Genomic DNA, 26,675 nt, shown 5'->3' with positions numbered 1-26,675 from the left:
AAGAAAATTTCAAGGTCTGTAAGAGGAAACAAATGATTATGGTTGTTTTTTTTTGAACTTCAATATTTTCCCCCTCATTTTTAGGCCTTTAAGATGAGAAGTCAGTGTAATGTGAAGTGACCCTAAATAGAACCAAAGTCTGTGTCTTGATGAATGATAGAAGGAGTTTCTGGGAAATAATCTAAACTAGCTTTGGGCAGATAAGACATAAAAGGAATCATGCTTGGATGGTTAACAAGAATAACATAGCTACCCCTATCAGGATCACCTTTTTAGCACAACAAAGGAAGTAATTTTATTAAGGCTCACTGCTTCTCTTGGAATATAAGCAGACCTTGCTCTTCAGGTTGGTTCAATGAATTCTGATCTCTGGCTTTTGGTATCAGAGGAAAAGAAAGTGAATTGTACAAGATGGATTCTATAGGCCTCTGATGCTCTGGTGGGCTTTTACCTAGAAATACCATGCTGATTTTCTGAAATGCTAGCTTGTCATGTATTGGCCTTTCTCTCAGGACAGAAGATTGTGGTAAATATTTGGGTTCTATTTTTAAAAAATGAATAATAGACTGTTTTCTTTATTATTAGCAATAGCAATAGCAGTAGACTTATATACCGCTTCATAGGGCTTTCAGCCCTCTCTAAGCGGTTTACAGAGAGTCAGCATATTGCCCCCAACAATCTGGGTCCTCATTTTACCCACCTCGGAAGGATGGAAGGCTGAGTCAACCCTGAGCCGGTGAGATTTGAACCGCTGAACTGCTGATCTAGCAGTAGCCTGCAGTGCTGCATTTAACCACTGCGCCACCTCGGCTCATCATACACAATGATCTTATTAGGATCATTGTGTATGGAAGTTCATTTTTTTTCAAGGCCATTTTGTGCATAGGGTGACTATATACACTACATCATGAACCAAGAAATGTATACTGTATTTTTTGGAGTATAAGACACACTTTCCCCCCTTAATAAAGGGTGAAAATTTGGGTGGGTCTTAAACACGGAATGTTGTCCCACCCACCCACTGCCCCACTTCTGCCTCCCAGCAATTTGCCTGTTTGCAGCAAACAGCAAACAGCCTGTTCCAGTTTCGGCTTCAGTTTCAGCCCAGCTTGATGAGCACAAGCAGCTGATTGTCAGTTGGATTGGCCTCCCAACCATCAGCTGTTTCAGGCTGCAGGGATTGCCATTGCCTATAGCCACCTTCCCTCACCCTGTTTTCGGCTTCCATGCACCTCATTTTCTGCCCATTCTGATCCCTGCCACCCGGAACAGACAGAAAATGGGGCTCACGGAAGCAGCAATAGGCTATGACAATACCTGCAGCCTGAAACAGCTGATTATGGGGAGGATGATCCAACTGACAATCAGCTGCTTGTGCTAATCAGGCTATGTTGAAATTGAAACTGAAACATGCTGTTTGCTGTCTTCTGCAAGGAAGCTGGGATTTCTGCTGGGAGGCAGATTTTTTTCCCCCCTGTGCTAATCAGGCTAAACTGAAACTGAAACAGGCTGTTGGTTGTCTTCTGCAAGGAGGCTGGGATTTCTGCTGGGAGGCAGATTTTTTCCCTTGTGGTAATCAGGCTAAAACTGGCTGTTTGCTGGAAGGAAGTAAATTGCTGGGAGGCAGAGGCAGATTTTTTTTCTTGTTTTCCTCCCCAAAAGGTAGGTGTGTCTTATACTTCGAAGCTTCTTATTCTCTGAAAAATATGGATACTCTCACTTCAAACAGTTTTCTATGCATTGCAAAATGCTGATTATTGTGAAAGAAAAGAACATGATTGGTGTACCTATAAATGCAGAATATAATGATAATGATTAAAAGTAGACCTTGTTGGATCCTTAGCTGTAAGCGCATACCGAATAGAGCTCCTATATTTGATAATGTCCCCCTTCTCACACTTTCATTAAATTACAACATTTAGAAGCACGTCTGGGGTCAAAGTTTGAGGAAAGTACATTTCACTCGGGGAGTGGAATTTTTACTTTCCCATGTAATTTCCATCATTTAAGTAGCAGATGCATGTGGCAGGTGTATATACTTGAATGGGGAAGCTTTTTAAAGTAATGTAATATTTAGTCAATCTTCAAGAGTGGTTTTGGGTAGGGAAATCTGGAAAGAAGATTAACACTGTAGAAATATTTCTCTTGCATTTTTCTACTGTTCTCATTTAATTCGTGAAAGAGGATTTACTCAGGAATGGTGTAAGGACAGTGATGGCAAACCTTTTTGGCCCTGAGTGAACTCATCAGAAATGCGACCCAGAAGAGGAACTCCCCAGTGTGCATGTCGGCATGTGCTTGTGCACCAGGCAGATCCTCTTCCAGTTTCTGGCATGCACGCACATGCGGCAATGAGCTGGCTGGTGCGCATGCAAACGCAGACACTGGAAGGCCAGCTCTTTCATTTTCTGGCACTGCCCTGCCCACAAAGGCCAGCTGATTGTCATGCATGCATGCAACCAATAGGTGGGGCCACATGCGCCAGGCAACATGGCTCTGTGTACCACTTTGGGCACACATGTCATAGGTTTGCCATCATGGATGTAGGAGGGCTGATGAGGAGGGAAAGTGTAAAGCAAAGGAAGTAAGGGTGGGGAATTAAGAGTAGGAGAGAGGGTAAGAAGGAGGAAAAGGGAGGAGGAGTGGAGGAAAGAGAGGGAAGAAGAAAGGAGGAAGGAGAGGAGGAAAGAAGAAGACAGAGAAGGGAGGTTGAGAAGATAGAAGGAGCAAGGCTGTTGCAAAATAAGATGGAAACATGGAATGGGAAGAAAGTGCCCCAAAACACACACACACACACACACACACACACACACACACACACACTTGTAAAAATAATTATAGAGATTAATGATGAATAGACAAAGGTTAAATAGCAATTATAAGAATGTATATTTATGAATACATTTGAAAGGGAAAAATGAAAAACTTCCCAAACAAAAGGAGATTCATTTATTTGAAGGCCAGGTTTTTTTCTCTTTCTCCCTCTCCCCCTCCCATCCTCTATTATCCAATTTTGTCTTCCATGGTCCGTTGCAGAAGCAATCCTTCCTTCCTTCCTTCCTAACTCCATTTCCAACAATCAATTAAAATTTATCACAAACATTATTTTTTATGAAAATTCTAAAGAATTGACAGCTTTAAGACTTGCGTGCTTCAAATGCCAGAGTTTCTGAGCCAACATTTTGGTTGCTAAGCAAGAGCATTGTTAAGTGAGTTTCCCCATATTTTATAAGTTGGCCACACCCATCCAGTCACATGGCCGACAAGCCACTCCCACCCAGTCACATGGCCAGCAAGCCACTCCCACAAAGCAGGCCACACCTACAGAAGAGGTTCTAAAAATTTTTGAAATCCACCACTGATCAGATGTAAGCACCCCATGGGCCGGATCTGGCCCCAAGGCCTTGAGTTTGACACCACTTCTCTATACCATTTCAGACAAGTGGCTAGTCAGTCTCTCTTTAAAAGTCTCCAGTGATGGAGCACCCACAATTTCTGAAGGCAAGCTTTTCCACTGGTTCATTGTTCTCACTGTCAGGAAATTTGTTCTAAGTTCTAGGTTGGATCTCCCTTTGATTAGTTTCCATATCTCATTTCTTGTCTTGCCTTCAGGTGCTTTGGAAAATAAATTGATCCCCTTCTTTGTGTTCAAATATTGGGATACTGCTATGTCTTCCTTGGTCCTTCTTTTCACTAGACTAGCCATACCCAGTTCCTGCAACGGTTCATCATATGTTTTCATCTCCAGGTCCCTAAACCTCTTTATTTAGTCTCAACATCTTTTTCATAATGTGATGATCAAAACTGGATGCAGTGTTCTGGGTGTGGTCTTACTGCATTGTCATTCAGGCAAACCAAATGTGATTTTTTCCCCTTCATATGCTGATGAATTCTGGTTTGTTTTGTTTGCTATGCTGAAAGTCTGGGGATTTGACTTCCAACTTGAGGTTTCTTTGAAATCGCTCAGCTGATTGCAAGTGAAAGAGAATAGATTAAAAGTGCCATTCAGAATTAAAAGCTTCCACATAAAGATGTTTTGCAATGCTTTGCAATGTTTTGCAAGAATGCACCTAATAAGCCATGGGGGTGGGGGTGGAAGAAGAAAATTACACGTTTTCACTTCACCTGCAGACTTTGTGGGAGGAAATATTATTCTGGATGAAGATTGCCATTGATCCAGTGGTGGGTTGCAGGTGGTACGCCCTGGTTCGGGTGTACCGGTGCCTGCCCGGAGCACTGGGTACCATGTACAGTGCTCCGGAGAGCCCGCCTGCCCGCCCAAGCTCCTTACCTATATTTGAGATCTTTGGCGTTTCCACGCACTGCATGGAGCGCACAGCACCAGTACGATGCTCCACCGAGCAGCTGGAGGCTTGCGGAGGCTTGCGGAGGTATTTCAAGAAGTAAGGATGCATGTGTGTGCTGCGCGCAGTCATTGGTGGATGCCAGGCCAGTTGCACGGGGTCCAGAATACACCACTGCATTGATCCCACAGTTTTACCTATTGAAAATGGGCTTTCAGGCAGTGTATTGGTGCTTCCTTCCTTCCTTCTTTCTGTTGGAAGAAATGTCCATGTGGGCTCATTTCTAAGTGGGGAGAAAGACCCTGGAAACATGTAGACTGCTTGGAAGGATGGCTTTAATAGGGGAGAGGACAACATGGGCTTTTTCGGTCCTGGGAAAAATGAACACATGGATGAGAGAGGGAGAGAGATTTATACCCTCTCTTGGGCCCCACCTTGGATCTTCATGTTCCTGTGTAAGAAATGTACTCTGATTGGTTGTCAGACTCCCACGGGGTCATGTAGAGGTAACTCTGTAGGTTGTCTTGAGTCCCACACCTTGTTGAATCTTTCTGGGTAATGATGTAATGCAGGGACTTTGGGCAATTCCTATTATGGCTTAATGACTTTGTCCTGTTTTGGATCTTGAGTGAAGGTTAATCCTATCATGACCGGAGGGCCATGTCTTTTGTTTTGTAGATAAGATGGCCCAGCCTTTGCCTTGTAGATAGATTAGCACCAAAATATCTGCTGGGGGGAGTGGGCAGGGAGCTCTGGCTCTGAATGCATGTCTTTAGGCACATGTTTCTCTTTAGGGAAAATATAATATTCTGCCTCTTTAATATTTCCCAGAATATTTCATTTTTCTAGGAGAGGGGTGGGTGCTAACTTTCTACCCTCCCTCCCTTTCTTCCTCCCTCCGTCCCTTCCTCTCAGTGGTTTTTTAAAATAACAATAACTTGCAATTGTTTGAGTGGCACAAAAGAACTCAGAAATCCGCATTCCTCAAAGGGTACATCATATTTGCAGAATAATATAAAATAAAGATTAATTAAAATAATATTACATTAGGACCATACTGGTTTGCATTGTCCATTGTGTTTTTATGTGAAAAGGACGTCAAATCAGCATATTTCCTTTCTCCGACACTCCAAAATTAAGGGTTTTTCTCCTCTAGAATACAAAATGTCTGATCTGCTACTGTTTACTAAAATTTACTAAAAGACAGCAAGGAAGAGAATTGGGGATTTATTACATTCTTTTATAATATGTGCACTCAAGGAAAATCTGTATGGATTTATGCAAAATAAAACAACAGAATGCAGTAACATTGTAGCCAGTTTTATTTATTTATTTACTTTTTACTGCAGTCACAGATGAGAAATTAGCTACATCAGAATTTCTATTTGAGTACCCCGGCTTCAGACCTCATTTGTGTATTAAGGAACAAGGAGTGCAGAGGAAAGCAAGAGAAGATGCATTTCAGTATTTTGCCTCAAGAAATCCATACAAAATATGTACACTGTAGAAATGGATGATCGAGACTACGTTATAATATTGAAAAATGGCTTTCCGAAAGCTTGACATTAGGAAAAGTGAATTCAAAATGTTATTTTACAACAACAACAACAACAACAAAATCATGCTTGGAGCTGCTTACAAATATTAATACAGATGGAAGGCAAATAAAAAGGAGGGAGAGGCTGAAATGGAACAAAACAGAATGCATGTTCTTTAAAATAAAATAAAAAAGGTTTGAATTTTCCATCACTTTTCCTGGGAATAATAATTATAATAGGTAAAGGTAAAGGTTCCCCTCACACATATGTGCTAGTCGTTCCCGACTTTAGGAGGCAGTGCTAATCTCCATTTCAAAGTCAAAGATATAGCTTTGTCCAAAGGTGTCTCCGCAGTCATGTGGCTGGCATGACTAAATGCCGAAGGCACACGGAATGCTGTTACCTTCCCACCAGAGGTGAGTTGCTCCCGGCTGAACCAGTAGTGGCAGCAGAGGGAGGCTCCACTCACCTGCCCAGATGCTTCTGCACATGCGTAGAAGCAGTGCACATGAGCGCGTGGTATAAACCCACCACTGCTTCCCACCAAAGGGTTCCTATTTTTCTACTTGCATGTTTACGTGCTTTCGAACTGCTAGGTTGGCAGAAGCTGGGACAAATAATGGGAGCTCACTCTGTTTTGCGGTGCTAGGAATTTGAACCGCTGAACTGCTGAAAGCAAAGATACAAAAATCCACTGACAACCCAAACTGCCAACTTTGCAATAACGAAGTCGAAAGTGTTTCACATTTAATATGTGAATGCAGCAAAATTGCACAAACTGATTACAAAGGTAGACATGACTGAGTTGCTAAATTAATCCACTGGTCATTATGTAAAAAATATGATTTACCTGTATCTAGAATGTCATGGGAACATAAAGTGGAAAAAGTTATCAAAAATGAGAAGTTGAAGATCTTGTGGGACTTTCGAATACAAATAGATCGTCATTTGGAGCACAACATGCCAGATATCACGGTTGTAGAGGGCTGAAGTGTACAGTTTATTGATATTGCTGTTCCTGGAGATGCCAGAGTCAAAGAAAAAGAACTAGAAAAAATAATAAAATATTATGACCTGGCCGTCGAAACTACATGGCTATGGATGAAGCATGTAACAGTGACACCCATTGTCATCGGGGCACTTGGCACCATGTCCAAGAATTTTACAAGATACATCAACAAATTGCAGCTTCCTGCAATAACATCAGCGGAACTGCAAAAAGCTGTGCTACTGCTCATGAGCTGGCAGTTTGATATCCCTGCTATACAATTTCAGGCAAATGGTTGTCCAATCTCTTTTTAAAAACCTCCAGTGATGAAGCACCCACAACTTCTGGAGGCAAGTCATTCCACTGATTAATTGTCTAACTGGTAGGAAACTTCTCCTTGGTTCTAGGTTGCTTCTCTCCTTGATTAATTTCCATCCATTGCTTCTTGTCCTACTGTTCTTTGTGGCAGCCCCTGAGATATTGGAACACTGCTATCATGTCATTCATAGTCTGTCTTTTCATTAAACTAGACATATTAAGTTCCTGCAACCATTCTTCATGTATTTTAGCCTCCACTCACCTATTCATCTTTGTTGCTCTTCTCTGCACTCTTTCTAGAGTCTCCACATATTTTTTATATCATATTGGCTAAAACTGAATGTAATATTCCAAGTGTGGTCCAACTAAGGCAATATAAAGTGGTACTAATAATTCACACGATCTTGATTTTATCCCTCTGTTAATGCAGCCTAGGACTGCCTTGGCTTTTTCTGTTTGAAAGAATGTGCCAAGGGAAGTTCCCAATTTATATTTATACTGTGTAATAAAAATCTATTCTTGTAATCAAATCAATTATCCTTGAAGGCTATACTTCCTGAATCTATGCTTTGACTTATAAAAGGGTGACAAGATTCATCTTTATTCTTAAGGAAGCACACAGAGCTATATTTAACTTTATTTTTCCTGGCCTCTGTTAAAACAACTACGCTTGAAACCTGTGTCCTTGGAGACTGTAATTATCCTACAAATTGCATAGTTACACATAGTTACATCGTTTAGAGCACGGTGATGTTGCAATCCATGTTGCACTCCATTCAGCATCCAAAATGGAGCAGGAGGAATTTTTTATCATAAAATCAGTCTCCTTGAAATAACAGCTCTCCCACATTTATCTCTCTCTTGAGTTCAAGATACTGCCACCTTCACCAGCATAAAAGGAGACTGATAGTAAGTTGGGTGGAGGAATAATGCTTTACTCTCTCTGGTTTTCTGCTGCAGATGAAAATGAAACTTTTTCCCCCCTTAAACCTTGATTTGGATCTCTCCCAAAGGTGCTGCTTTTTCAAGAGGCAACTGGATTTTCTGAGTTTTTTTTTCCTTTGAAAATGTTTTGCTTCTCATCCAAGAACTGAAAAAACTTCTTGGATGAGAAGTGAAACAGCTGCAAAAAAAAAAAAAAAAAAACCAGAATGTCTAGTTGCCTCTTGAAAAAGCACCTTTGGGACAACCATGACATGGATGACTGAGAATCTCCATAGACACTGATTTGGAGATGTTCTTATGTTGCTACCAGCCTGCCCTCCATTAAGGACTTGTATACCACATGAGTCAAAAAGAGGGCTGGGAAAATATCTACAGACCCCTCACATCCTGGACATAAATTGTTTCAACTCTAAACGACGCTATAGGGCACTGCACACCAGAACAAATAGTCACAAGGACAGTTTTTTCCCCCCGGAATGCCATCACTCTGCTTAACAACTAATTCTCAGAACACTGTCAAATTATTTACTAAGACTGTATTACTATTATTCTCTTCCTTCCTAGTACCTATCTCTTCCCACTTATGACTATAACCATGTTGCTTTTATCCTTTCAATTTCTATTGCTTTATTAGTATAATTTGATTGCTTACCTATGACTATCATTGTTGTATCTTCTTTTTCTTTATGAATGTATTTTATTTTTCTTTATGTACACTGAGAGCACCAAAGATGAATCCCTTGTGTGTCCAACCACACTTGGCCAATAAAGAATTCTATTCTATTCTATTCTATTCTATTCTATTCCATTCTATTCCATTCTATTCCATTCTATTCCATTCTATTCCATTCTATTCCATTCTATTCCATTCTATTCTATTCCATTCCATTCCATTCCATTCTATTATTATCAATCTAAATAAAGTTATCTTGCATTTTATAGTCCTTTACTACAAATATGTAGTAACATTTCATTTCTTCAAAAATGTTAGAACATCTAAGCCAAACTGATAGAGGATAAGAATGGAGATGTTGTCTATCATTTTTGTTCTCTCTCTTTTAAAAAAAAACTGCCTTGCTGAAAAGCTTTTAAACTTGTAAACCTTAATTAAGCACCAAGATTTTCAGAAAAGGGAGTGTGTGACCCATTATAACAAAATTAGTGGAATTGCCTCCAAACACAGTCATTAGATGTGCACAGAGCTATTAAAATTATCTAAAGGTGTCCTTTTTTGATACTCATGGCTTAGAACTGATTAATACTTGGATAGGGAACTATCAAAACATCCAATAGATTAGTCTGGGAAGAATGCAGTGGCAAACCACCTCTGTACTATTATATGTATCTATATTTATATCTGCTTATACATTAACAGACATTCTGGGCAATAACTTGCATTCTGGATTAGCCACACAGGAAGCAACAGGATCTAGAAACTTTGGCTGGTCTTGAAAAACTGATTTTACTTCTACAGGAGACCATAAAACCTCAGGTGGTAGGTTTAACTGGGAAAATAAAAAAATGCAGGAAAGGATAACAGCAAATCACTTCTATATTGTTGCCCTGAAAACAATATTGTCATATCTATGAAGTCATCAGAAATTAAGCTTGACTCAAGGGAAATTTCAACTTTTACTTCAAGAAATATTGCTATGTTCTTTTAATTTCTCTCAAAGTTCCCCAGAGATTTCCCTTCCAAATTCACCTCAATATTGCTTTTGAGAAAAACTGTATAGAAAAATTTTGAACAAATAGTTCTTATTCAGCTGTTTACAAGCTAAGTAGCCCTTCCTATTTCTTTTTAAGAAAAGTTTTCTTGTGGGTTTTTTATTTTGTTTTGTTTTATGATTGTGAACTTATTTAGAATGTTTTAATAGCATGACTTTTTATTGATCTGGTATTTATTCTTTGTAGCTAACTAATTTTTCATTCTATTTTAGTAAGAACACTCCAAAAAACTACTTCTAAATGGATTGTTAACTTTTTAAGCAAAAACAAAGGCAACCACGTAAATTGATCTTAACTATCTGACCTATATTCTTACATATCTGACATCTTACATAAATTCTCTTCTATTGAACTAATCTTAGATGTGCTCCAAAATGCGACAGAAGGAAGAAAGGAAGAAACTTCCTGAAAGTTAAAAATGACCCCAACTTTGAAAACTGTTCACACTCATACCAATATTTTCCAGGAGGCAGCATTTAAATTTTTCTCATAGCTTTTCAAATATGCATACTGTATGTATCTAGAACTCACGAAAAGATAGGTGAAGGAAGTTTGTTCCATATTACCTAGTTGAAGTTTTGGGATGTGATAAAGGAGAGTACAAGGGAGTTAATTAAGCAATTATAATGAAATCTGCTGTCATCTTTTATGCAAATTGAAACTAATCGAGGGTCAACCATTGGCTGCCCTATTACTAATTATATTACAATATTTTATTGCTTGAGGGGTAAGACTAGTGCAGTGGTTCTCAACCTGTAGGTTGGGACCCCTTTGGGGGTCGAATGATCCTTTCACAGGGGTCACCTAAGACTGTAAGAAAACACATATTTTCGATGGTCTTAGGAACCAAGACACCAATTTTATGGTTGGGGGTCACCACAACATGAAGAATTGTATTAAAGGGTCACAGCATTGGGAAGGTTGAGAACCACTGGACTGGTGCTACATAAAGCTTTTAGCATAAGAGATTGAGTAGTAGTTCCAGATTTTCACTGAAAGTTATTTATTTAGGAAAATATCTGCAGTGTTTGTACTGCTCTGGAACCAGCATTGTGCCACTGGGTCCCCCTGACATTACCAGGTTTTAGTAGCTACTCCAGAATGAAGCTAATTAACATCTGATAATAAACATGGTTTCAGTATGGACAGTTACAGGCCAGATGGAAAAAAGACCAGAAAATTGGTATTACACAAAATGAGGATAATCTAGCAAAACAAATTAGGGATCAAAGGCAAATGCACATAAAAAGGTTATATAATATATTGATAGAAATAGATTCTGAAACAGAATTAGTTAAAGACTGTATGATAAAGTGGGCACAAAATTTTGAAGAACCAATAATGCTGGATACATGGGAAAAGATATGGATAAGAAATGTAAAATTTACGCAAGCACAAAATCTGAGGGAGAATTTCTACAAGATTTTTTACAGATGGCATTTAGATCCCAAAAAATTGGCTTGTATGTATCCGAACCTACAACCTAAATGCTGGAGATGTAATTGTGCTGACACTACGTATTATCATAAATGGTGGACTTGTAAAAAGGTCAAAGCATTTTGGATAAAAATATGGTGGATTATGCAAAATATCTTTAAAAAGAGGATAAAGTTTACTCCTCAGTTATTCTTGTTAGGTATAACTACTGATTGTATGGATAAAGAAACTAATTTGATTCTGAACCTAACAACGGCAGCAAGGCTGTTGGTGGCACAATACTGAAAGAAGGAAGAGGGGAGGTAAATATTTGTAAAACCTTTTTAAAACTTTTAATAAAAAAAAACAGTTGCCAGAACAGTTCTTGGTTCTTCCCACTCCCACTAAAGCAAAAAATAAATAAATTTAAAAGCGACATTGCTTTGTGACTACTTCTCTGGCTTTTTAAAATTAGGCAGCTCTTTCTCCTCCTAGTTAAAGTCAAGGTGCCCTAACACCTAGTCACCACTTCACTGTGCTTCTCAAACAGAATGTCAACACTTACTCTAATCAGTCCTGTTGAGAGGACAGCTGGTGTACTTTGTCCACCACATTGCCAAAAGGATATTGCACGTTATAGAGGGTTCAGATGATAAAAGGGGTTTTAAGGTACATGCTATTAAAATAGAATGGAAATTGAAATGTTCGGTCTGGGGAAAAGAAGACTGAGAGGAAACATGATAGCAACATGCATAAGAGAGTCATGAATGATGTGCAATTATTTTTCATTGCTATAGAAACATGTGGGTCAAGAAGCAACAGTGAGAACTGGACATGGAAACACGTATTGGTTTAAAATTGGGAAAGGAGTCCAGCAAGGCTATATCTGGTTGCCCTGCCTATTTAACTTATATGCAGAGCACATCATGAGAAAAGCAGGGCTAGATGAATCAAAAGTTGGAATTAAGATTGCCGAGAGAAATATGAACGAGCTCACATATGTAGATGATAGCACTCAAATCGCAGAAAATGGAGAGGAACTGAAGAGCCTCTTGATGGGGGTGAAGGAGGAGAGTGCAAAAGTTGGCTTGGAACTTAATATTAAGAAAACTAAGATCATGACATCCAGCCCTTTCAATTCCTGGCAAATAGATTGGGAGGGTGGGGAATGGAGGTAGTAACAGATTTTATGTTCCTGGGCTCCAAGATCATTGCAAATCTATATTATTCCCGGGGGGGGTACATGTGCCACAGAGATATTTAACCAACTATATCCACTTAGTTTTCTTTAGCAGCAGGATTGGTACTGCAGCCAAGAAATTAAAAGGCACTTGCTCCTGGGGAGGAAATGGATATGGCAAATCTAGACAGCATACTTAAAAGCAGAGACATCACCCTGCCAACAAAAGTAGTTATAGTCAAGGCTATGGTTTTCCCAGTGACAATGTATGGCTGTGAAAGTTGAACCATAAGAAAGGCTGAGTGCCAAAGAATTGAGGCCTTTGAACTATAGTGCTGGAGAAGACTCCTGAAATTCTCTTGGACTGCAAGGCGATCAAACCGGTCAGTCCGAGAGGTGATCAACCCTGACTGCTCTTTAGAAGATCAGATCCTGAAGATGAACTCAAATACTTTGGCCACCTAATGAGAAGGAAGGACTCACTGGAGAAGACCCTAATGCTGGGAAAGATTGAGGGCAAAAGAAGAAGGGGACGACAGAGAATAAGGTGACTGGATGGAGTCACCAAAGCAGTTGACATGAGCTTAAATGGACTGCAGAGGATGGTAGAGAACAGTAAGATCTGGAAGAACACTGTCCATGGGGTCGTTGATGGGTCAGACATGACTTTGAAACTAACAATAACATAGAAACAAGGACCAGGAATAATGGGGATAAGTTGCTGCCACCTAGATTTTATTAAGGTAAACTTTCTTGTTATAAGATCTCTATAACAGTCTGTCACTGAAGATTGTGGGTTCCCCATCTTTGGAGGTTTTAAGAAGAGGCTAGATAGACATGTCTCATCGATGGCTTAATTGATTCTCCTGCCTAGTGCAGAGGGTTGGACTAGACAGTTTTTGACGTATCTTCCAAGTCTAAAATTACATGATTGCATACCTGCTCTCCATATAAAAAACACACTCTGATTTTGAACAATTGCTTCTTTGGTATACTGAGGCATGGATGGAAACTGTGTGTTGCAAGGATAACAACAATGTAGGTTTTGTGAGGTGCAGCCATTGGCTATATGGAAATGCCCAGGCATTCATGTTGTAGAAAAAGGAGAAATCAGCAATTGTTGAGAAAAGAGGTAATAATTTCTGGCTAGGCTTCCATGAATTTAAAGTTGAAGTGAATTCAGCATTATATAAAAACAGCACCCTTCTGTGCAAAATTATACAGCAGCCTTCCATATTCATCGCCAACTTTCATTCCATAGCCAGCTCCTGTTGTTTCTTTATAAATCAGCATGAGACTTTTTGTTGAGCAAGAAAAAGTTAGCTTCTTTACAACAGCAAAATTGCATAGATTTTTTTTTTACTGTTCTGAGTCAGCTTTTTCTGGCTGAAAGCTTCCCTTCTCAGCTAACCTCTACTTCAGTTTTTTCTTGATTCTTCTCTTCCATGAAAGATGTGGTTTCTTCTTGTATTCATTGAATGGGTTCACAGTTCACTGTAACGTCCAGCCAGAAAAATGGAATTTAAAGGCAATTAAAGCAAATGTAGCATTTGTCATAGCTTTGTTTATTCTTTGAGGATTGCAATCATGCCATATTATTTGGTGCCGAGTGCATCAAATGTGGATAGCCCCATTCTATAAGTATTATCATCAGGCACTTTGTGGTAAACAATCTAAAACTTTCTCCGAGGAGCTGAAAGGAGATGACTTGGTTTGCATATGATGGGTGCTAAGTGCCAATCCTTCCAGTGCATCGCATGAGGCTTAAAGACACTGAGGATAGTCTTTGCTCTGATGGTTTGAGTCCTAGCACTACATGGTAGAGTGTATTCCCATCACTTGCCGCAGTTTTTGCCCAGCCTAGCAGTTCGAAAGCATCCTACATGAGGGTAGAAAAATAGGTACCACTTTGGTGGGAAACATGATGGTTTTTCATGCAGGTGGTTGGACCCCTGCCAGTGATGGACCTACCTGGATGCGACACCCAACTGTGAGGTGATGTTGATGATGAGAGAAAGTCCTGGTTGATATCACACAATGTGGTTCATCTTTCTTTCTGGAGTGAAACTAGTTTGCCCCCAGTAGCGCACCACAGTTAATGTGTGAGCACAAACTAATGTGACTTTCACTCTTTGGCAACCAATTAAATACCACCAACACTGTAGTCTCCTGCCTAATTGTGACATCCCCATATACAAATAAATAAATCCCAGTTGGCTGCTTTGTTGAAGAGAGGTGATGAAAAAAGAAAACAAGTTAACAGCTGTATCACCTCTTTTTTTAAACTGAAGTGAGGGCAAAATAATAGCAATTCCATAAACTTGAAAAACTTGACAATAGCAATAGCAATAGCAGTTAGACTTATATACCGCTTCATAGGGCTTTCAGCCCTCTCTAAGCGGTTTACAGAGTCAGCATATCACCCCCACAGTCTGGGTCCTCATTTCACCCACCTCGGAAGGATGGAAGGCTGAGTCAACCCTGAGCCGGTGAGATTAGAACCGCTGAACTGCAGATAACAGTCAGCTGAAGTGGCCTGCAGTCCTGCACTCTAACCACTGCGCCACCTCGACAAGCAAATGAAGAAGGATTCTTTCTTAATTTGTGATAACTTTGTAACTATTGTGCAGATGATGAGATTCTGAATGGTCTGGGCATGAGTTACAGTGTCTTAAGAAAAGGAGAAAAGCTTGCATCGAAATTTCATCCTCACTTAGAAATGCCAGCTCAGACCCACAATAGAAGAATGGATTAAAAAGTGAAGGAGGTAGCTTGTTGTTGTTAGTTGCAAAGTCATGTCCGACCCCATCAACAACCCCATGGACAATGTTCCTTCAGGTCTTCCTGTCCTCTACCATCCTCTGGGGTTCATTTAAGCTCCCACCTACTGCTTCGGTGACTCCATCCAGTCACCTTATTCTCTGCCGTCCCGTTCTTCTTTTGCCCTCAATCATTCCCAGCATTAGGCTCTTCTCCAGTGAGTCCTCATTAGGTGGCCAAAGGAGGTAGCAGAGATAGCAAAATTGACCATTCTACTTAGAGAAAAGAACATATCTAGTTTTGTTTTTACTTGGCAATCACTTTTGGATTTTATACTCAAGACAGAAAAAAATAAAATGTTGAATTTGTTTTTTGCTAGTTAAACTAGTTTGTTGTTATAGAAATGGATAACATTTGTTAAGTTGGTAAAGTAAAAAAAGTTGAATTTGTTGTAATTCTATTTTGTGTTTAACTGTGCTTTAAATTAAAAGAAAGTCAATTTTTTTTCTTTTTTCCTTTCCCATATTGTCAGGGTTCCAAATAGCATCCAAAACTAAATCAGAGTCCAAGGCAAAGTATTGCTCAAAGTTCCAATTTATTAAGAGAGCCATGTTGTCACATCTGGGAAAACCCGAATATGAAAGCTTCCCAGTTTTCCCCACCCAGTTGAAAGTTCAAGATTTTGCCCCCACACCCACAAGTCCATCACAGGGTCCAATCTTCCACTGTTATGCTGGCAGTTCCACCCATCCAGTTCTGGTCAGGTGCAGAGGTGCAAAGACAAAGGATGACCTTAGCTTTCTAGAAAGAATATTGTTATGGCTACATCGCATCTCACTCCTATAATCCCCTCTCCCATTTTCCACAATAGAAAATGCATAGTAGCATAATAGAAAGTGTGGCAGGCCAACGATCGAAAAGAAAAGATGGCTGCAGGCACACCTTTCTATCCTTTCTCTTTTCCTTACTCATTTTCTTACTATCCTTATTTTCATTTGTATTCTGTATGATGATAATTTTATCAAAAATAATTAATAAAGAAAAGAAATGCCAGCTAAGGGATAAAACTGAATTTCTAAAGAATAATCCCTGTCCTCCCTCCCTCCCTTGTATATCTTTTCCTAAACAGCTGAAACTGTAATCAAAATATTCATAGCTTTGTGTGACATAAAAATAATAGGAAATCTCAGACAGGTCGCTGAAGAACTTGTAATTCATAACTGCAAAGAAAAGGAAGGCTATAATACATCAAAGCCAACACATAGCACTTCTTTGAAAGTTTCAGGAATTTTACAACTTTGCAGGTGGTATTGCTCATAGTGATGAATCTGAATGAACAGAGGCAACTGAACCAAAAAAATAATTATAGGGTTAATGAATGCAATTCTTTAAAAAGAAAATAGCATGTAGTTCACGGAAAATATAAGACAGAAAAGTCACTGGTCTAGCATTAGAACTAATGAAGGCCAGGAAATTTTAGAAAGAAAATTAAGATATGAATCATATTATTCCTAATACGCAACTTTACAGAAATAAACCTGATCCAGAAGTCTAATGCATTAATTTTCTAAGGTTAATTTTCCTCTTTGTGATTAACATTAATCAGGCTTAGTGTTAAATCTGCATTGTCATTAACCAGGGCCAGTTTCATCATTTTGCTAATTTGCCTATCCCATACCCATTATAATTGTACCTGATCTTTATATTAGATATCTTTTTTTCTTTAAAAAATTAAGTATTACTTTTACTATTTGTTCACTTTCTCCTCTTATATTTAACCCTGATGTTCATCAGCTGATCGTTCCATTTTTGTAAATGTCTAGAATAATTCCAGGGGATCTTTCCTTATTTTAAAATTGCAGTGCTTCTTGCCCAGCTTAAAACAAACAAACAAACAAACATGGAATTTGCTGTTTCCATTGTTGATCCCATTTCTGTCTTGGAAGTCATTGCTAGTCACCTGACCTCCTCCCAAAGTAATGGGTGACAAACATTCCAGATTTTATATATCTTGAAGTTGTCTGTGGGCAGGGTTGTTATAAAAGGGAAATATAGACAGGTACAGCAAATAATAATTAAAGCATCTCTTGTTCATGGACAGACCACAGCCAGAAGAGAGTAGAGAGTAGAGAATAGAGGACTGGAATAGAATAGAATAGAATAGAATAGAATACAGGGCGGGGCATAACCTTTTCCTAGGGGGTCACAGCAACACTTGTAATAACAACACAAATAATTCATACACCATTCGAAAGCCCATCAAAAACTGAGTTTATTGACACAATTTAATAGTCAGTATGACCACCATTAGCCCTTCGAACAGCATTCAAACGAGGTGCCTCTCGAAAGGCAATGCATTTTATTCTGTCAATGATCCTTTGTTCTTCCGAATCGAATTTTCCAGCCATTCTTAAAGCAAATTTAACATTTAATAGCTCATTCAATTCAGTTTTTTATGGGCTTTAAAATGAGGTGTCGCGGAAGTTGTAAACTGCTGTCGATCTTGCTGTGACCCCCTAGGAAAAGGTTATGCCCCGCCCTAGAATTGCAAAATAATGACTGTTTGAAGATTTGTTGTGTTCTTATCCACCTCGTTTGAATGCTGTTCGAAGGGCTAATGGTGGTCATACTGACTATTAAATCGTGTCAATAAACTCAGTTTTTGATGGGCTTTCGAATGGTGTATGAATTATTTGTGTTGTTATTACAAGTGTTGCTGTGACCCCCTAGGAAAAGGTTATGCCCCGCCCTGTAGAATAGAATAGAATTCTTGATTGACCAAGTGTGATAGGACACACAAGGAATTTGTCTTTGGTACATATGCTCTCAGTGTACATAAAAGAAAAGATACATTCATCACAAATCATAAGGTACAACACTTAATGATAATCATAGGGTACAAATAAGCAATCTAATCATACCAGGAAACAATCAATAAAGAGAAGAGAAAAGGAGAGGAGAGGAGAGAAGAGAAGAGAAGAGAAAAGAAGAGAAGAGAAGAGAAGAGAAGAGAAGAGAAGAGAAGAGAAGAGAAGAGAAGAGAAGATCTTGTAGGACCATCTTCTTACCCTAGTTAAAGGTAAGTGGTAAAAGGCTCTTTGTCTCTCTAAGCTTTAGAATATGAAGAAGAGAGCTACTAAATGAGACATGGACTCCTCCAGTTTGTTACTAGTGATACAAGATGACAAATGTATTTTTAGCACTTTTTCAATCTTGGCCAAGGATTCTGAAATTCACACCTGGGACATTTTTCATGTAACAGGATTATCTGAGCTTTTCTATTGGCATCTGTTTCTTCTATGGTTAAGAGGCATTTAGCATTCAAGTATATTTCCTATTATCTGTAAACAGCATTACACAGTTATTAAAGGTCATGAATCTGCAGAGATTCTCAGGAAGATTGTGGCAAGAAATGTAGGAGAAAATCTAGAAATATGAACAGCATTTGTAACATGTAACAGCAAAGCCAAAATAACCTTTGTCTTCCGTCCAACTTGCTTCGCTAAATTACTTATTTCCTATTCCTGTCTATAGGAGCAAGTAGGACATTGTTCTACCACAGAAAATAGGAAGGAAGAGCAACCAATTGAATGAAGTAAAGAGAAAAGCTAGGCAAACCTTAACTTCATCTTCTTTCTTTAGAGTGGGAATAAAACAGGCTGAGGTTCAACACTAGCAAGACTGAGTGTCTGTGGATTCATGGATGATCTGGTTCCAGGAGTTACAACTTGAGTCTTGGATAGGATTGCACTGGAACATATATGTAATTTAGGCTTTTATTTTTAATGGACCCACTATTGCTGCTGAAGGAATGAGTAGGCACTATAGCAAGAAAAGCCTTTAAGCAAGATTCCATCTAGTGTAACAGCTGTGGAAGGTGGGATCCATTGGAATGGAATGGAATGGAATTTTATTATTTATATGCCGCCCTTCTCTGGGAGGACTCAGGGCGGTGAACAATTCAAAAGGGGAAAAAGGGGAACATAAAAACGAAATACAAATAATAAAAATAAGCAACAGTTGCACAACCATACATGCTGGCAAAGCCAGGTTTTGACGGCTTTTCGGAAGGCCTGGAGAGAGGTGAGGGTCCGAATCCCTGCGGGGAGTTCATTCCAGAGGGCCGGAGCTGCCACAGAGAAGGCCCTCCCCCGGGTAGTAGCCAGATGGCATTGGCTGGTAGATGGAACCCGGAGGAGGCCAATCCTGTGCGATCTAATGGGTCTGTGGGAGGTAATTGGCAGCAGGCAGTCTCTCAAGTACCCAGATCCAATACCATGAAGGGCTTTATAAGTTACGACTAGCACCTTGAAGCACATTGTTAATAAATCAATCACCTCCACTGTGATACTCCCTCCCCCCATTGGAGCCCAAAGCAGAACTGGCAGAATCAGGTCTTTAGCTCTTCTGGAAGATGAGGAGAATTAGAGTTGACCTCACCGGGACAGCAAGATGTTCCACAGGGCAAGTGCAACAGCTGAGAAGTCTCTTCTCCTGGATTCCATTAGCTGGAATAATCAGGTTGACGGGGCCCAGCAGCTTCTCTGCTGGACTGTATGGGGCAAGCCAATCTCAGTGGGATGAGATAGTCTTTCAAGTAGCCTGGACCCATGTCATGAAGGGGTTTAAAGCTAATCATCAACATCTTGAATTGCATCGGAAGTAGACCAGCAGCTAATGCAGCTCGCAGAACAGTGATGTTACATAAGCCATTCTTATGAGAATAACATGAGGTAACATGAGGACCCAGATTGTTGGGGGCAATATGCTGACTCTGTAAACCGCTTAGAGAGTACTTTGAAGCACTGTAAAGTGATATATGTCCAAGTGCTATTGCTTTTGCTATTTCTGGGGCTCAAAGAATGGTGTGATCCAAGTAGAGCATAATCCCCTCCCCCTTTCTTTAGATATTATAGCTTACTTTCTCCAGTTTGGCTGTTTTCTTCCTATTTTAATTGTATTTTTTTAATTCTTTGTTAGCTGCTTAGAATTATATATTAATAAATTCCAGAGGCTCATTATTATTTTTTAGACACAATGATATATTAATTTATTTGTAATTTACTCAGCCTTTTTTTACATTAATCAAACAATTCTGAGCAGCTCATGGCCGTACATTTAGGAATAGGGTTGAAACAATGCCAACAATACTAAAAAACCTCAGACAAAGAATGCACTTCTCCCACTTCAACGATCTATTGTCTCCATTCCTTGGGTGATTTGGAGCCCTTAAATACAGTAACAGGATGTTGTACTCAAATAATTTATAAAGCATTTTTAAAATTACCTCTTGTTAGCTTCCCCAGAGTCTTTCAGATTGATAAATGTCTGAACCTTTCATTGTGACAAGTATGTGCTCTCTATTGCCAAACAGTGAGAAGTTTTATAATACCAGCACTTATATGGAGTTCAGTTTATTGAAGAGGGTTCCCCAGAGGCTTATAATGGCCCTACAATTTAAGATTTATTGTCACATATGCGCAGGCTGAATATAAGCATTAATATCCAATAGATCTCTATAGATGATCACGGGATGTAATATAGAAATAGAGTTTTCTCAACCTCTTTACAGATTTCTAGTGACCCAGAGGTTAAGACGCTGGACTTGTCAACTGGAAGGTTGGCCATTTGAGACCCAAGCACCACATGATGGTGTGAGCTCCCATTCCTGTCCCAGCTCCTGCAGCTCAAAAATCATGCAAATGCAAGTAGATAAATAGATACCCCTGTCAGGCTTGTATTGGACCTCCAGCCTGCCACATATTCAAACATATTCTACTGTGGGAAACTGGGAGGGTGGAATTGTATGGAACATGGGAGATGTAGCCAAAGTAACATTCTTTTTCAGAGAGTCAAGGTCGTTTTGTCCCTGCACCTCGACTGACGTGGAAGGGGGGAATCCTTCTTCATGACAGTGGCTGATTGGGCCATGTGATGGACATGTGGGTGCTGGGGCAGGGTCTTGAACTTTCAACTGGGTGGGGAAAACCTGGAAGCTTTCAGATTTGGGTTTTCCCAGATGTGTCAACATGGCTTCTTTAATACATTTGAATTTTGAGGAACCTCTAGCCTCAGATTCTTATTTGATGAAGGATGCCATTTGGAAACCTGACAACCACTTTGGTGGGAAGGTCACAGTATTTTGTGTGTCAAACATATAGTCATGCTGGCCACATGACCCTGGAACCATCTTCAGACAACACTGGCTTTCTCGGCTAGAAACAGACATGAGCACTGCTTTCCAGAGTCAGAAGGACTGGTCAGGAAACCTTTATTACCATTTTTGTTCTTCTCCAAATTTTTGCAGCTAAAATGTGTTAAGCTGACCTTCTTCCTCATTAGATTTATAAAACAAATCCATTTAGTGCTATGACATTTCTCCCAGAGAGATAATTCAGGTAAGTAGATGGAGGAATATGTTTTAAAATTGAATTGCTACTAAAACGATCTGAAATAAGTAGGTTTTTTTCTTCTATAGTCAGAATCTTAATTGAACAATAGTAAGGATCCTAAATGTTCTAGCCGAGAGAACGCGGTTGGACAAACGGAGATGAGCCAGGACTTCAAGTCAGCTAACTGTGTATTTCTAACAGGTTGCCAAACGCGGCACTTCACATTTCGCACGTATTAGCTAACTGGCAACAGCTGAGCCCTGTTTGACAGCTCTTTATATACCCCAGCTGTCAAACAGGTAACCAATCGGTAACAAGGACACGCCCTCCCTAGCCAAACGGACCAGAGAGGAAACTGTAGTACACAACACTAAACTGAATATCTAATCACATTTTTAAATAAAAATTGAACATTGTTATTGTGACTCTAACCACAATTCTTAACCCATTCCAAATATATTTGGGGTAAATCTTCCAAACAACTTTTTCTTCCTATCATTTTCATTTAAAAAACATCTGTAGAAACTGAAGAAGCTCCAAACAATTTTTGAACGTTAAAATAACATGGCAATTTTAAGAGCCACAGTGCTTGAAAAATTAGTGCTTGAAAAAGACTGAAAATTCACTAATCATTCATAATCAGCAGACTTGTACACAAAGACAATAGATGTCTCCAAGAACCCAATCAAATATTACTTAAAGACTTTGAAAATAAAATAAAAACTTTTTGTTCAGCTCATTGTCAGCCTGCGGAAAACATTTCCTCGGGAAATTTCATCTACTCTTGTAATAGAAATTATAGCATTAGTAGATAACACTCTTATTAAAAACTAACAGGTCTAATTATATGAAGAGTAAAACACAGACATCCATTACATAAAAGCCCAAGATATTTCAACATGGTACACCTGGAAAGGTTTGTGCTACTGCACTCAAGATCTATTCCTTTTGTGTAACAATGGCACACCACTCGTTTCATTGTTTGCCCCTGACTAACACTACTATAGGGCTCCTTGGTGTTCAGTACTAAGATTTAATTCTGAAATGTTGCTTTGGAGTGCCTGGGGATGCACACACAATATCATCTGCAACTGTTTAAAGTAGCGATATATTTTCTTGGAACCATGTGACAGTTATGAAGTGTTGCTGTGCCAACTTGGGAAAAGATACAGCAAATTTAATGAGCCATGGGAGATGTTATGTTCATATCCCTAGAGGCTTAAAGCAGCTTTTTGTAACTTAATCAAAAGCATTACACGCTATGCTTTTTTTTTAACCCAGCACTGATATTAAAGGCAGTCCAAAACACCCATTGCGGATGTAATCAATTGACTGATATCCTGGTGGTGATTATGGTGTAGGTGCATAAATTCACAAAGTAACCATCAGTCTACAACTTTAATCCATTTGACTGGAAAATAGGGCAAGAGAGCCAAAATAAACAGCATCATCATAAAACGGTGCATGAAACTTACTGGAAGGCAAGAGAGGAACAAGAGCCAATTCTCTATAGCCTTTTTCACACATCATGCCAAATGATAATGTGGCTAAGTATGTAGTACAAATCTAGAAATTGCTTATAATTGGTCATTTATGACTTAGCCTGCTGAAAAAAACCCATCCAATTTTGAGTTATTCAATAAACTATGATTGATCAAATGCAACTTTGCACCCTACGGGAAGATGTCATTTCTCTTAATCGTAGGTCAATTTCATCCTGGACAGTTTAAAGCAGTGATGGTTAACTAGGTTCTGTTGCGTGCATGCTCACCAGATAGCTGGTCTGGCATGCATGCACACCGGCTAGCTGCTCTTTTCTGAGTTCTGGCACGCGCATGTGCGCTGGCCAGCATGCGTGTGCCACAACCCAGAAGAGAACAGCTGGCCAGTGTGCATTCCTGCTGGACCAGCTAGCATGAGAAAACCCAGAAGAGCAGCTGGCAACAGTACATGTGCCCACAGAGAGGGCTCTAAGTGCCACTTCCAGCACATGTGCCATAGGTTCGCCATCACGGTTTTAAAGTCTCCACTAGTTGAGAAAAAAACATTAGATTCCATTCCCATCTCCCTCCATTGTCTCTTTGTTTCAGAACAAATCAAGGTCCACTTGTAGGAAATAAATATAGATCAAAGCAAATGTGCCAATGGGGGAAAGTTGACAAGAAAGCTCTCTGTCGCAGAAGTGTGAGACAGGCTTAGAAGTCATTCTCGATCTTCTGTCATCAATGGCCCAAGGAAACTGCCATACAGAACTCCAATGGAGAAACCTTTCTCCCAGCTGTGTCTTGAGAATGCTAATCACAGTCAGTATTTTGATCTGTTGAGGATACCACCCCTTCCCAAAACATGTTTGATTGAAGAAAAAGGAGAAAAGTCATCTGAAAAACATTAACAGCAAGGAAAGAGAAATGCAAGTTTTTATGAGTGCTGGCAGGGATGGGGAGCTGCTCAACTTTGAGACACCCTAGATTGGAAGAGCAATATATTTTTTTTATCTTTTCTGCAGAGTGGGGAGGGTTTAAGGGGACTATAAACTTAAATCTTCAATTTCAAAGCAATAGGCTGGTTGTTCTCTTTCTGTGTGGGATTAGAGACCAAGAAAAGCGATGCTTGCAGAAGGTAAGGTAAAGGTTTTCCTCGCACATATGTGCTAGTCGTTTCTGACTTCAGGGGGCAGTGTTCATCTTTGTTTCAAAGCCAAAGAGCCAGCGCTGTCCGAAGACTTCTCCATGGTCATGTGGCCGGCCTGACTAAACATCGAAGATGCATGGAACACCATCCCACTAAAGGTGGTCCCTATTTTTTGACTTGCATTTTTACATGCTTTTGAACTGCTAGGTTTGGAGAAGTAACGGGAGCTAACTCTGTTATGTGGCGCTAGGGATTCAAACCGCCGAACTGCTGACCCTTCTGATCGACAAGCTCAGCATCTTAGCTACTGAGCCATCATGTCCCTTCTTGCAGAAGGTATAGTGGTCTAAAAAAATACTATCATGTCTATAATTTAAATGTAATGCAATTTCATTTAAACATTTGGGTGAAATTCTGACTTAGCATTTGAATTGGTTCAGAAAATCAGTTCATGTAAAATGTTTAAATCAATTGAGAAAAAAATCAGTCTGGCTTAGTACAGATTTCTCAAAGACCTTGCTAAATCTGGGGTGTCAAACTGGTGGCCCATGGGCCAGATGCATCACCCATGGGAGACTCCTCCTCCAGCTCCACAAATGGGGAAACGTCACAAAACATTATGTGACGGCAATGGGTTTGACACCCATGCAGTAAACTGAATTGGATTGATATGAACTATAGGTAGTTCATATCAATATAAGGTGATAGGTGCATAATAAGTAACTCTCTGTTCAGCTTTCAACAAGACATGGTGGCTAGCAAGCTTAGTGAAGAGTGAAGCAACAGCAACATAGCCTTGCTGAAAGTAGTCCTTGACTTATGACCATAATCGAGCCCAAAATTTCTGGTGTTACAGCGGCAAGTGAGACATTTGTTAAGTTAGTTTTGACCCATTTTATGACTTTTTTCGCCACAGTGGTTACATGAATCACTGCAGTTGTTAAGTCAGCAACACAGTTGTTAAGTGAGTCTGTCTTCATTTGAATGTTGATCCCATGATCACGGGGATACGGCAAAGGTCGTAACTGCGAAAAATGGTCATGAGTCACATTTTTCAATGCCGCTGTAAGACTACCTGTACTTGGCAATGTCAATCACATGTTCCTGCCCACCAGAGGTGGGTTCTTACCGGTTCAGACTGGTTCGGACAAGTAAGTAATAACTCGGCCGGACATGGCCTCGAACCACCGTCTTGTTTTTTTACTTCTGCGCATGCACAGAAGCAATTTTTTACTACTGCGCAAACATGCCCAACATGCCCCTAAGCAAACTAGCAGTAATAGAAGCCGGAACCCATCCCTGCTCCCCACTCAGAGAGTTGACCAGGATAAAAAACCAATCTTTTTCTGCAAGAAGCCATCACTAAGATGATTGATTTAACCATAACCGTCTCCTGCTATTCAGTTTACTTCCATGCTCAATAATCAGGTGTTTCTTAATTTAATTAAAAACAGTTTATCTCACTTTTTCATGGAAATCTCTTTCCTTCTTTACACAGAATATCCCACACATATAAACATGCACTCAACTTTCTTATAACTGTGGTCAAGTTATTTTGCCTTAACTGAGTAGATTTGATTCTGGCTTATTAAGTCTAACCAGGTTGTTAAATTGTATATTTCATTTATTGATCTACATTCTTTTCGGCCATTGGTTTTCTTGGAGCTCCCAGTTGAACTGAAAATGAAGGATATTTAGATGCAAAAGGAATATGCACATGGACAGGAATTTATCAGGGGAGGGGGAAGGGAAATCAGCCTTTCCTAGTTTAATAGTTTAGGTAGCTTATTCTTTTTGATAAACAGAACATTTAATCAGAGCAATTCAAAATAAGATTTTGTTTGCTTACAATGAACACCAAGGAGCAGTTATGGACACCTTTTGTAATACTAACCCTAACACTCAAACACTACACACAACACATCACACACACACAAACAAACACACCACAAACGGTTGCAGGAACTGGATATGTCTAGTTTAATGAAAAGAAGGACTAGGGGAGACATGATAGCAGTGTTCCAATATCTCAGGGGCTGCCACGAAGAAGAGAGACTCAAACTATTCTCCAAAGCACCTGAGGATAGGACAAGAGCAATGGGTGGAAACTAATCAAGGAGAGGATCAACCTAGAACTAAGGAAAAATTTCTTGACAGTTAGAACAATGAATCAATGGAACAACTTGCCTCCAGAAGTTGTGAATGCTCCAACACTGGAAGTTTTTAAGAAGATGTTGGATAACCATTTGTCTGAAATGGTATAGGGTTTCCTGTCTAGGCAGAGGCTTGGACTAGAAACCTCCAATGTCCCTTCCAACTCTGTTTTCTATTCTATTCTATTCTATTCTATTCTATTCTATTCTATTCTATTCTATTCTATTCTATTCTATTCTATTCTATTCTATTCTATTCTATTCTATTCTATTCTATTCTATATGCTCAAACACCACACACTACCCATACACACAAATATGA

At 39.5% G+C, this 26,675-nt stretch overlaps 1 pseudogene; it reads left to right on the top strand.

Moving 5' to 3' along the window:
* LOC148049145 (uncharacterized) overlaps nucleotides 1-26,675 on the top strand; it is a 58,130-nt pseudogene that overhangs the window by 18,860 nt on the left and 12,595 nt on the right.

This window comes from Thamnophis sirtalis, unplaced genomic scaffold, assembly GCF_051295495.1.
Source record: "Thamnophis sirtalis isolate CommonGarterSnake01/CBP01778 unplaced genomic scaffold, rThaSir2_p1.2 scaffold_2, whole genome shotgun sequence".
NCBI lineage: Eukaryota > Metazoa > Chordata > Lepidosauria > Squamata > Natricidae > Thamnophis > Thamnophis sirtalis.
The sequence above is the reverse complement of the archived record's forward strand: the minus strand, read 5'-3'. Positions and strand labels throughout refer to the sequence as shown.